Here is a 12926-nt window from a genome sequence, read left to right on the forward strand (position 1 = left end):
TTTCATACTCAGTCATGTTCTCTCATCTGATCCTAGATCAGTGTACTGCTAGTAATCCAGCCCTGCCCGCCCTGAAAGGAATGAAATATAATGTCTATAATTGCTCACCATAACGATGCTGAGTACAAAGTAGTCCCCAGGATTTATCACTGTTTGGCTCTATGAATCATAGCATAGTATTCATAATCGACATGGAGGCTTCTTTACCTCTCTTCAACCTGAATGAGTGGGAAGAGTTGTTGTTGTAATAGTGAGGAGGAGGGTGGAGTAGTCTGGGATGGGTAGAAAATTGTTAGTTACAAGGTTTAGTGTGTGTGTGTGTCTACTAAATACACTGTGGTTACATGTACTGTATGTACATACAAGGTGTATGTGTGTGCTCGCATAGTAAACTAAAACAAAAGTTAAAATTGGAAATATTTAGTCAACTGAAATAAAAATGCAAAACGAAAAACATTTGTAAAACTATACTGAAACTGTTATCTTTGACGGCAAAATGTATTAAAATAAAAAACTTCATAAATTATGTTTAGTTTTAAAAAATGTATTCTAAACTTTATGGCTAAAATCGAATGGTGTTTTCAAGCTTCTGAATCTGGTGGGTAAACACTGCCAGTAGATACGCAAAAGAAATGTTTGTGGATACCCCTTAAAATTTGTAGATCCGGCTATTTCAACCACACCCATTGCTGACAGGTTTATAAAATCCAGCACACCGCCATGCAATCTCCATAGACAAACATTGGCATAGAATGGCCTGCACTGTAAGAGCTCAGTGACTTTCAACGTGACCCCATCATAGGATGCCACCTTTCCAACAAGTCAGTTCGTCACAATGTCTGCCCTACTAGAGCTGCCCCAGTCAAATGTAAGTGCTGTTATTGTGAAGTGGAAAGTCTAGGAGCAACAACGTCTCAGCCACAAAATGGTTGGCCACACAAGCTCACAATGGGAACACCGAGTGCTGAAGCGCATAGCTCGTAAAAATCGTCTGTCCTCGGTTGCAACACTCACTACGGAGTTCCAAACTACCTCTGGATGCAACTTCAGCACAATAAATGTTCGTCGGGAGCTTCATGAAATGGGTTTCCATGGCCGAGCAGCTGCACACACGCCTAAGATCACCATGCGCAATGCCAAGCATCGGCTGGAGTGGTTTAAAGCTCGCCCACATTGGATTCTGGAGCAGTGGAAACGCGTTCTCTGGAGTGATGAATCACACCATCTGGCAGGCCCACGGACAAACCTGGGTTTGGCGGATGCCAGGAGAACGCTACCTGCCGCAATGCATTGTGCTAACTATAAAATTTGGTTGAGGAGGAATAATGGTCTGGGGCTGTTTTTCATGGTTCGGGCTCGGCCCCTTAGTTCCAGTGAAGGGAAATCTTAACGCTACAGCATGAAATGCCATTCTAGACGATTATGTGCTTCCAACTTTGTGGCAACAGTTTTGGGAAGGCACTTTTCTGTTTCAGTATGACAATGCCCCTGTGCACAAAGCGAGGTCCATACAGAATTGGTTTGTTGAGATCGGTGTGGAAGAACTTGACTGGCCTGCACAGAGCCCTGACCTCAACCCCATCAAACAACTTTGGGATGAATTGGAATGCCAAATGCGAGCCAGGCTTAATCGCCTGGCCTCATTAATGCTCTTGTGGCTGAATGGAAGCAAGTCCCCACTGCAACGTTCCAACATCTAGTAGAAAGCCTTCCCAGAATAATGGAGGCTGTTATAACGGCAAACGGGGGACAAACTCCGTATTAATGCACATGATTTTGGGATGAGATGTTCAACGAACAGGTGTCCACATACTCTTGGCCATGTCATGTATCAATGTTTCAGATAGGTCTAGCTTTTGCATCACGATGACTAGTTAACTGGGAAGAAATATGAGGGCGAGCACTGAGAACAGCTTGTGAAGTTGCTGGAGCCGGTCGCAATCCACAACGACCAACTTGTTGACCAGTGACTGGGCCAAGCTAGAGCAGCTAGTGAAGTTGCTAGAGTCTTTCGCAATCAACACCGACCAACTTAAAACTAACAGCCAGTCACTGTCTTGATCTGGTGCCGTGCCTTCTCAACCTTGAGGCACACTTGCAGTCAACTACAGTTACAAAACAGTTGGCACAGGTCCTCCTGAAGTCATTGCGTGAGTGCTTCGCATGTATACTGAATCCTCCGACAGCTATCTTCGATCCAACCCCTGCATCAGCTTGCCTGATGGACCCAAGTGCGTCTCTGGCACTTTGCTTTAACAGAGATGGCGTCTTTTGTACTTCAGCAAATCAGAGAGTACAGCCGTGTAGCAGCAGGACCCCAGGAAGATGCCAGCACAATGAATCGAGCAAGCATCTGGACCACAGTACTTCAGAAATAGCTTCCTCACAACCAATTGGGCATTAAGTGTCCCGTGTGAGCTGCGGAAATACCTGGGATAGGTACAGAGTCACCTCTCCACTTCTGGCAGGCAAGGATGGTTGTTTATCCAGAGTTGTGCCCTGTGGCACTGGATGTGGTTTCTGCCCCTGCATCCCAACCGTGTGTGGAGAGAGAATTTTCTTTCTGTGGACAACTGTCATCAGGCTTGAGGAACCAAACGACCACCTATCTGGAACGCAGAGCCTTGACGATAAATCAGAAAATCGTGTTTGGTTAAAAAGAAACACACACACACAAGCTGGCTGGCTGGCTGTGAACTAATAGTGTTATGTTGGTTATGTTTTTGCTGTTGCAGCTGTTTTTAAGAACCTTATTTGAAGGGGTTTAGTCAGTGATGCATGTTTATTATTACATAAAGGGAAAGGGTGATAGCTTGTCAGTTGTACAACTGAATGCATTCAACTAACATATCATGTCAAATGTGCCGTGACTTCATTTGTTGTTTTTTCCTCTCTTTGTCAGATAAAGGCAAAGGTACTTGACTCTTCTTACATCTACTACTAAAGTCAAAAAAACATTGAATTGGTGTTGACCTGGGCAAGAGCGTTTCCTTCCACCATATTTCTTGCATTAGTCTAAGTCACATTAGGATTGATTTATAATTTAAACCGAACCAAACCAATGTAATGGCTTAAGCCTGTGTTAGCACGGGCAGTGCCATTGTGAACTTAAATGGCTCCTAGCCTCCCGCGCATAGGCTACTTTCTGTCCCTAACACTAAAACTAAGACAAACTAAATCATATAAAAACGAAATAGAAACGTTTTTATCAAACTGAAGCTAAATAAAAACGATTAAATCAAATGCTATAAACGAACTGAAACTAAACTGAATTCCAAATATAAATCTAAAAATAAATACAAATACAAATATTAAATCACAGAACTATAATAACCTTGGCGCATGCATACAGCTACTGTATGTGTCTCTAAGGCAATGTGCCTATGCCCATATAGTGTACAGTACGAACTAACATGGCAGACTCTCTCTGACTGTAATATCGGTGTCTGTGGCACCGCCTGTGGTCCCGGGACAGGCAGTGCGCAGGCGGTAATTTGCGTGTCAGCCTGTCACAGTGGAATGCTGCCTGTTGCTGCGCCCGGCCGCACACCCACACTCCTCCTCTTGGTCTCGCGTAGCTATTTCAGGGTCCGTATCCCACCCAGCCAGGCTCCTGGAAGCAACTTAATTATAGCAGTGCTAACCAAATGAAAGGTGCTGTTGCCAGGCCATCTACGCAGATAAAAACACTCACACCCGGGTTGCTTTTGAAGTGATCCAAGTCCCCATGGTATTAGTGTCAGTCACACGTACACAGTTTCTGGTTAGCAGTGAGAGACACAGGATAGAGATGTATGTGTGTACGTCCTTCAGATAGAGAATGGGTTTGGCTGTGACTGTGTGTATATTTGCGCATGCTTTGTATACTAAGAATGTGCTCCTTGAGTTCAGTGCCTTCTGTCTGGCAGACAGTGCTGTCATAATAAGTGTGTGTGTGTGTGTCACTCTGATTGTCTTTCAGAACTAGTGAACCTTGTCTCTTCTCGAAGCTAAACACCAACGCTGCTCTGTTTCAGAGGAACAGAACAAGTTCCCCATCTCAGCTCACTCTCTCTCTCTCTCTCACGCACACACACACACACACACACACACACACACTCACAGAGGACTGTATCTTCTCTCTGAGCTGCAGCTAGCTCTCTCTGCCCCCCCCCCCCCCTTCCTTTCACCATGTAGCTGAATCTGGGCCACTGTATTCTTGTCCTGCAGTGGCCCTGCTGACTGCAGTTTCTACCCACCACTCAATTCTCTCTGTCTACAGGTTTGGAGTCTGTGTTTAGAGTTGCCCTCTGTGACAGGCCAGCACTGTTGAGGCTATAGCTACAGGTCTAGAGTCTGTGCTTTGTGGTGGTCTGTGACAGCTCTTCTGCTCTGGGCAGGTTGTCACAGTGTGGAAGTGCCTGGCAGACGTAGGCAGTTTATCTAGACACTGACAGTGTCTGCCACAGTGACGTCTCATGTGGTCTAGAATCTAGAGAGTATTGTGGGTAGTCTTATGCTGACCTGTCATCTGGTGATGTTAACTATGGTTTGCACAAGGAGGTGTGTAGTCTATAATCTGGGAGTTTAGTCTTCTATAGTTCCTCATCCCGGATGAGCCCCCAGAAACAAATGCATCAATTTGGGGGCAACTGGTCCTTGGTGACTAGGGGTTTGCTGTCTCTCTCTACTCCTGGTAGAGTGCAGTTGGTGGTCAGAGAAAAGCACTGCTCTCTCCCAGGTGAGGCGAGAGTGGATTCTCCTGCTCAGGGCTTCCAGGAGACTGACTCTCATCTCACACAGACAACCTGCCCCTCTTTACAAAGACATGACTGAACTCTATTCCTCTCACCTGAGGGAAAAGGATACTGCTTCATTGAGTCTCTTTTGTGTTTCATATCAGAGCAGGGAAAACGTTTTGCGACTGGTCATTTGACCATCATAGTTGTTGTTTCCCCTGCCAACGGTGACGTATTATTGTGGTGAGGTTCAGGAGCATTATGTGCTAATATATAACTTACTCATAACATAGTTGTAATGTAACTCTGTCTTCTCAAATGACTTAATTCAATTCTGTGGCTTAGAGGTCGACAGGGTTTTCGGCTCGTTTCTTGAAACACAAGGCTTCATTTTGTGAGTGCAGTGATGTCATTTGACGAATAGGACGTGATTGACGAAGGGAGGAATTCTATCCTCTGAAGTAGACCATTAAGGTAGCGCTTATCTGTCACCTCTGATGAAGTCACACACACACAGAACGACTGACTCTGAAACTGCCAGGATCATTTCTTCTTCTTTTTTTTTATCTATCCAGGTTGATTAGTCTTCACTAACCTGGATCTAAAATATTCTTATTTCCAAGATGGATCTAGGGTCAACAAATGTACAAATATTGTCCACATGTTTCTAAATTTAGGGTTTAAACCCAAAGTGGGTCGCGACGTAAATGTACAATTATTTCATGAATTACTGGAATTGATTTGGCCAAGTGCAACTGCGCTCATGGTTCAGAGCGGTCTCTGCTTAGTTTGGCAGCTGCGCGAGTGGGAGTGGGAGTGGGAGTGGGAGTGGGAGAGGGAGATGCCCGTGTGCTTCTCTGTTTACCAGTTATTTTTCTTGAAGATCACTCCGCGACCCACGCGCTGCAGCACTGTCGTTCAAGCCACTGACTTGTTATTTGTGATGGGCATTACGGCTCTTTAAAAAGTCAAACATTTTGTGATAGTTTGACTATGATTGGTGTTAATTCTAATTAAATTATTTAATGAAATCGTACTCTACCTTAACCACAATATATTTAAAAATGCATTGGTTAGTTATGAAAAAGAATGCTGTTAAACATTTGCATTTAAAGTAGAACTTTTTAATGTATATAAACAAAGTGCATATAAGTCTAACAATTCAAAACTAATACAATCTGAACAGCATAATAGAATATTGCACCATATCAAAGAAAAATAAATAACAATTTGCCAAACTGCAGCATCCCACTTAAAACACTAAACTGGTCCTTCTTTTCTCTCTCTCCTTTATTGCCATGTTATAACCAGCAGCACACAGCAATGCTGACCATATTTGCTTTTGAGAGATTTTCATTCAGAAATGGAAGCTGCCTCACTTTCGAGGAGCTGATGCGGTTTCTTCTCTGAGTAATTATTTGTCCCGTTTGAGAAGACCCTCTGAGGGAACGGAAGTGGCCACTATGCAGAGTCTCCCCGTCATCACTTTAGTAAGCCGTGGGTAGACAGAGGCCTTGTTCTTCCACCAGCTGAGGATCTGCTGAGGCTCCTCCAAATAGGATCGGACCTCCATTATGGCATCTGCTGAGGGATTCCTTCGTGCTGCATCCCCAGCTGCTCTCTAGTCAAACAGTAGACATTTGTAGCACTACTGCTGGTGCTTCTGCTCTATCTGATCCCTCTTCTTCCTGTTGCCCTGGTGCCTGAGCCAGCTGACTGCTGGGGCTGTCCCTCCCTGCTGCTGGGGCTGTCCCTCCCTGCTGCTGAGGTTATTCTTTGAAGAGCCTCATCAATCGCTCTGGCGTTACTGAAGGCTAACTTCTTAAACCTGGGGTCAAGTGCAACGGTTTCTGATCGCACGTGACTCTATTCCGTTCTGTGGAACTTTCTGTCCATTGAACTTAGGGTGTCCATCAACTCTGTCACATGTCCTGTGGTTACATTTGCTTCTCTCTGGCGGCTGGCTGTGATTCGCTGCAGACCCTTACACAGGAGTATCATTTTTTTGGGCTGTCACATCGCTGAAAAGAGAACAGTAACTTATTAGTTCATGTTTTGTCTACTGATACTACATTCTCATCTACTGCTCATATACATACAGTGCCTTGCGAAAGTATTCGCCCCCCTTGAACTTTGCGACCTTTTGCCACATTTCAGGCTTCAAACATAAAGATATAAAACTGTATTTTTTTGTGAAGAATCAACAACAAGTGGGACACAATCATGAAGTGGAACGACATTTATTGGATATTTCAAACTTTTTTAACAAATCAAAAACTGAAAAATTGGGCGTGCAAAATTATTCATGACGCATGGGCTCGGCCCTCCCTCATGCATCTTTGGTTCATTGGTTGACACTGTGTCTGACTGGAACAACAGGTGAGGCTGTTAGTCTGAGCTTGAGCATTTAGGCCTATATTATTTCCTTTTTTCCTTCTTAGAAATAGAATGAACTAATTCAAACTTATTTTTATAAATAGATTTGGCTCTTTTGATATGTGCGAACGACCCATCACTACTTGTTATTCCCACTCTTCACCGCTGTCATGAAATTGACTCATGCTAGCCACTAGTTCTGACTGAGCTCAATCGTCATGACACGCAAATACAGTGACGACTTTTTGTCTCTTTCATACAAACATTGAGAAATCACGGAGCGCCCACAATGTGTTTTGCGTGGGGAAGTGCTTAGTAATGAGCCTCTCAAAACGACACGTCCTGACCTAACATCCAGGCACAACATGACGGTAAATCCAGGGAGTTCTTTCAGAACAGGGCTGAATGCTTCAGGAAACAGTGCCTCGAAAGTGGAAAAGTAAGTCAACTAGCAAGGCATTGTTGTCATTTTATAACAGTTGTAAGCAGAAATAAGGGAGTACTATCTCATAGTAGTAGATGTGAGTTTCTCTTTCAAACAATCCCATGGCCTTGTAACGTTACACAGCTAATAGCTAACGTTAGCCAAAGCAAGCTAACTAGCTACTGAGAAACAGTACAGATGAAGATGAAAAATTGTCAGGCCTCCTGTACATTTTACTGTAGAAATGATTGAAAACAAGTATTGGTTGGAACTGTTACAAGTAATACTTTTTATTCTTAACTGGAATAAATTGATTGAAGCAAGATGCTTTTTGAGACAAACTTCACAAAAAAACTGAGAAGCAGCTCTCTCTGAGCAGGAACTAACACAGAACATAACTATCAGCTCTCTCTCAGCAACAACACAAAACATAACCATCAGCTCTCTCTAAGCAACAACACAAAACATAACCATCAGCTCTCTCTCAGCAACAACACAAAACATAACCATCAGCTCTCTCTAAGCAGCAACTAACACAGAACATAACCATCAGCTCTCTCTAAGCAGCAACTAACACAGAACATAACCATCCGCTCTCTCTGAGCAGCAACTAACACAAAACATAACCATCAGCTCTCTCTCAGCAACAACACAGAACATAGCCATCTGCTCTCTCTCAGCAACAACACAAAACATAACCATCAGCTCTCTCTGAGCAGCAACAACACAGAACATAACCATCAGCTCTCTCTAAGCAGCAACTAACACAGAACATTACCATCAGCTCTCTCTTAGCAGGAACTAACACAGAACATAACCATCCGCTCTCTCTGAGCAGCAACTAACACAGAACATAACCATCAGCTCTCTCTGAGCAGCAACTAACACCGAACATAACCATCAGCTCTCTCTTAGCAGCAACACAGAACACAACCACCAGTTCTCTCTTAGCAACAACACAGAACATAACCATCAGCTCTCTCTTAGCAGCAACACAAAACATAACCATCAGCTCTCTCTCAGCAACAACACAGAACATAACCATCAGCTCTCTCTTAGCAACAACACAGAACATAACCATCAGCTCTCTCTTAGCAGCAACACAAAACATAACCATCAGCTCTCTCTCAGCAACAACACAGAACATAACCATCAGCTCTCTCTTAGCAACAACACAGAACATAACCATCAGCTCTCTCTTAGCAACAACACAGAACATAACCATCAGCTCTCTCTTAGCAGCAACACAAAACATAACCATCAGCTCTCTCTTAGCAGCAACACAAAACATAACCATCAGCTCTCTCTTAGCAGCAACACAAAACATAACCATCAGCTCTCTCTCAGCAACAACACAGAACATAACCATCAGCTCTCTCTCAGCAACAACACAGAACATGAGCAGCAACTAACACAGAACATAACCATCAGCTCTCTCTGAGCAGCAACAACACAAAACATAACCATCAGCTCTCTCCCAGCAACAACACAAAACCATCAGCTCTCTCCCAGCAACAACACAAAACCATCAGCTCTCTCTCATCAACAACACAAAACATAACCATCAGCTCTCTGAGCAGCAACTAACACAAAACATAACCATCAGCTCTCTCTCAGCAACAACACAGAACATAGCCATCAGCTCTCTCTCAGCAACAACACAGAACATAACCATCAGCTCTCTCGCTGCAACTAACACTAAACATAACCATCAGCTCTCTCTGAGCAGCAACTAACACAGTACTCCCTGACGAAGGCCATGCAGCCGAAACGCGTCAGTTTTTAAAAACGTTGTTTCTATTGAACATGCCTTACTAATAAAGGCATTTTAATCAATTATATGAAGAGTGCCTTGGTCCTCCTTTCTTTTTGATGACCAATTTACCCTTTTTACCAAAGAGCACCTTCTATCTACCAAAATCGACTATTGTGTACCTTAGTAGCACTTCCCTTCCTCTTTCTACTGGCTTTTCTTGCTTCAGAAGGAGTCTGTAATGGGATACAGCTGTATCCTCTGACGAGGGCGGGGTCAGCTCCAATTAGCAATGGGGGCCGACCAATCAGCTGCTTGGGGGAATTTCAGGAAGCCATCCAGAAACACACACATACAAACAAAACCACAACACAGAAACTGGGGAATGTAACAAGTTCTGCCCACAAATGTTCTATAGGATTGAGGTCAGGGCTTTGTGATGGCCACTCCAATACCTTTCCTTTTTTGTCCTTAAGCCATTTTGCCACAACTTTGGAAGTATGCTTGGGGTCATTGTCCATTTGGAAGACCCAAGCTTTAACTTCCTGACTGATGTCTTGAGATGTTGCTTCGATATATCCACTTCATTTTCCTGCCTCATGATGCAATCTATTTTGTGAAGTGCACCAGTCCCTCCTGCAGCAAGGCACCCCTACAACATGATGCTGCCACCCCCATGCTTCACGGTTGGGATGGTGTTCTTTGGCTTACAAGCCTAACCCTTTTTCCTCCAACCATAACGATGGTCATTATGGCCAAACAGTTCTATTTTTGTTTCATCAGACCAGAGGATATTTCTCCAAAAAGTATGATCGTTGTCCCCACACTTTGTGTGTGCAGTTGCAAACCGTAGTCTGTCTTTTATATGGCGGTTTTGGAGCAGTGGCAACTTCCTTGCTGAGCGGCCTTTCAGGTTATATCGATATAGGACTCGTTTTACTGTGGATATAGATACTTTTGTACCCGTTTCCTCCAGCATCTTCACAAGGTCCATTGCTGATGTTCTGGGATTGATTTGCACTTTTCACACCAAAGTACGTTCATCTCTAGGAGACAGAACGCGTCTCCTTCCTGAGCGGGAAACGGCTGCGTGGTCCCATGGTGTTTATACTTGCGTACTATTGTTTGTAGAGATGAGCGAAATTGCTCCCAAGGATGAACCAGACTTGTGGAGGTCTACAGTTTCTACAGGTCATGGCTGATTTCTTTTGATTTTCCCATGATGTCAATCAAAGAGGCACTGAGTTTGAAGGTAGTCCTTGAATATATCCACAGGTACACCTCCAATTGACTCAAATGATGTCAATTCGCCTAACAGAAGCTTCTAAAGCCTTGACAGCGTTTTCTGGAATTTTCCAAGCTTTTTAAAGGCAGTCAACTTAGTGTATGTAAACTTCTGACCCACTGGAATTGTGGTAGTGAATTATATGTGAAATAATCTGTCTGTAAACAATTGTTGGAAAAATTACTTTTGTCATGCACAAAGTAGATGTCCTAACTGACTTACAAAAACTATAGTTTGTTAACAAGGAATGTTAAGAGCAACAGTTCCAACCTAGACTTTCTATCAACTATACTTTCTACAGTAAGATGTACAGTAAGATGTATAGTAGGATGTACAGTAAGATGTACAGTAGGATGTACAGTAAGATGTATAGTAGGATGTACAGTAAGATGTATAGTAGGATGTACAGTAAGATGTATAGTAGGATGTATAGTAGGATGTACAGTAGGATGTACAGTAGGATGTACAGTAGGATGTACAGTAGGATGTACAGAAGGCCAGAATATTTATCTGTACTGTTACTTCGGGTTGCACGATGAAAAAGCCTGTGTGTGTGTTCTGTAATACATCTGTGTGATGTGATCAATCTGTTTATTCCAGTTCAGAATGACATTATTTATTGTATTTTAACAACAACAGTTCCAGCCTAGACAGGTATGTACGAGTGTTTTTAATGGGGGAAAATAAACATGCTAAGATATTTATGGGTATTTCATTGTTATTTATTTTTGTCTATATTGCTTTCTTTTTGGCATTAGGGCAATGAAATGTACCAATATTTACGTATAGTTGCATATTTTCCAAAAGCTTGGGTCCCAGGAAAACACAGAATTTCTCATTTGGGTCCCAGGCTGAAAAAGTTTAAGAACCCCTGGTTTAAACACACAATATATGCCTAATGGTTTTGTTACAGGGGTTCGTGTCCAGCTATTTAGAATGTAACACTAATCACGTTGGGAAAACACAAGATGTTTGGAATTGGCTAAGAAAATGTTTTTCCAGTCTTTCGTTCATTGAGAGATGTTGTCGTCTTTGAGGCAGAGAAGAGGGTAAGTGGGATAGAGGGCCCCGTAGAGAGAAAGAGAGGGAGGGAGAAAGGGAGCAGGGATGGCAACAGTTTACTGAAGCTCATTATACATTCACTCCCTTTAACACACACTGACTTTACATTGACAGAATGCCCACATACACACACCATCAAACTCCCTACAGAAGCGTGGAAGATCACCCACGTCCTGTGTCCACACATACACACACACTCTGTCTCAGTGCTCAGACAGAAGGCCTTGTACCTTATCAATGGCTCCTTGTTCAGTCTCTGAGGGCAAATTACATTGGAGCTGAGAGTGCGCCCTGGAAACCAGTCCCCCACCGCCACAGTACCAGACAGCACTCTGTGAAGACCGGGTGTCCCAACAACATGCCTCTCTTCGCCTACACCTCCTCCTCACTTCCTCTCTGGCAGGGCCATCCTCCTCCTCACTTCCTCTCTGGCAGGGCCATCCTCCTCCTCCTCACTTCCTCTCTGGCAGGGCCATCCTCCTCCTCCTCACTACCTCTCTGGCAGGGCCATCCTCCTCCTCTCTCACTTCATCTCTGGCAGGGCCATCCTCCTTCTCCCCTTCCCTCACTTCCTCTCTGGCAGGACCATCATCCTCCTCCTCCACCCTCACTACCTCTGGCAGGGCCATCCTCTTCCCTCACTTCCTCTCTGGCAGGGCCATCCTCCTCCTCCGTCACCACCTCTTTGGCAAGGCCATCCTCCTCCTTCCTCACTTCCTCTCTGGCAGGGCCATCCTCCTCCTCCTCACTTCCTCTCTGGCAGGGCCATCCTCCTCCTCACTTCCTCTCTGGCAGGGCCATCCTCCTCCTTCCTCACTTCCTCTCTGGCAGGGCCATCCTCCTCCTCTCTCACTACCTCTCTGGCAGGGCCATCCTCCTCCTCCCTCACTTCCTCTCTGGCAGGGCCATCCTCCTCCTTCCTCACTTCCTCTCTGGCAGGTCCATCCTCCTCCTCAATCACTTCCTCTCTGGCAGGGCCATCCTCCTTCTCCCCTTCCCTCACTTCCTCTCTGGCAGGGCCATCCTCCTCCTCCCTCACTTCCTCTCTGGCAGGGCCATCCTCTTCCTCCCTCACTTCCTCTCTGGCAGGGCCATCCTCTTCCTCCCTCACTTCCTCTCTGGCAGGGCCATCCTCCTCCTCCCTCACCTCCTCTCTGGCAGGGCCATCCTCCTCCTCCCTCACTTCCTCTCTGGCAGGACCATCATCCTCCTCCTCCACCCTCACTACCTCTGGCAGGGCCATCCTCTTCCCTCACTTCCTCTCTGGCAGGGCCATCCTCCTCCGTCACCACCTCTTTGGCAGGGCCA

At 44.7% G+C, this 12926-nt stretch overlaps 1 protein-coding gene across 5 annotated transcripts in view; it reads left to right on the top strand.

The window, feature by feature from the left end:
* LOC135548655 (homeobox protein cut-like 1) overlaps positions 1-12926 on the top strand; it is a 250386-nt gene that overhangs the window by 161066 nt on the left and 76394 nt on the right. The gene's annotated exons all lie outside the window — the stretch shown is intronic.

The sequence above is a fragment of the Oncorhynchus masou genome, chromosome 11 (genome assembly GCF_036934945.1).
Source record: "Oncorhynchus masou masou isolate Uvic2021 chromosome 11, UVic_Omas_1.1, whole genome shotgun sequence".
Taxonomy (NCBI): domain Eukaryota; kingdom Metazoa; phylum Chordata; class Actinopteri; order Salmoniformes; family Salmonidae; genus Oncorhynchus; species Oncorhynchus masou.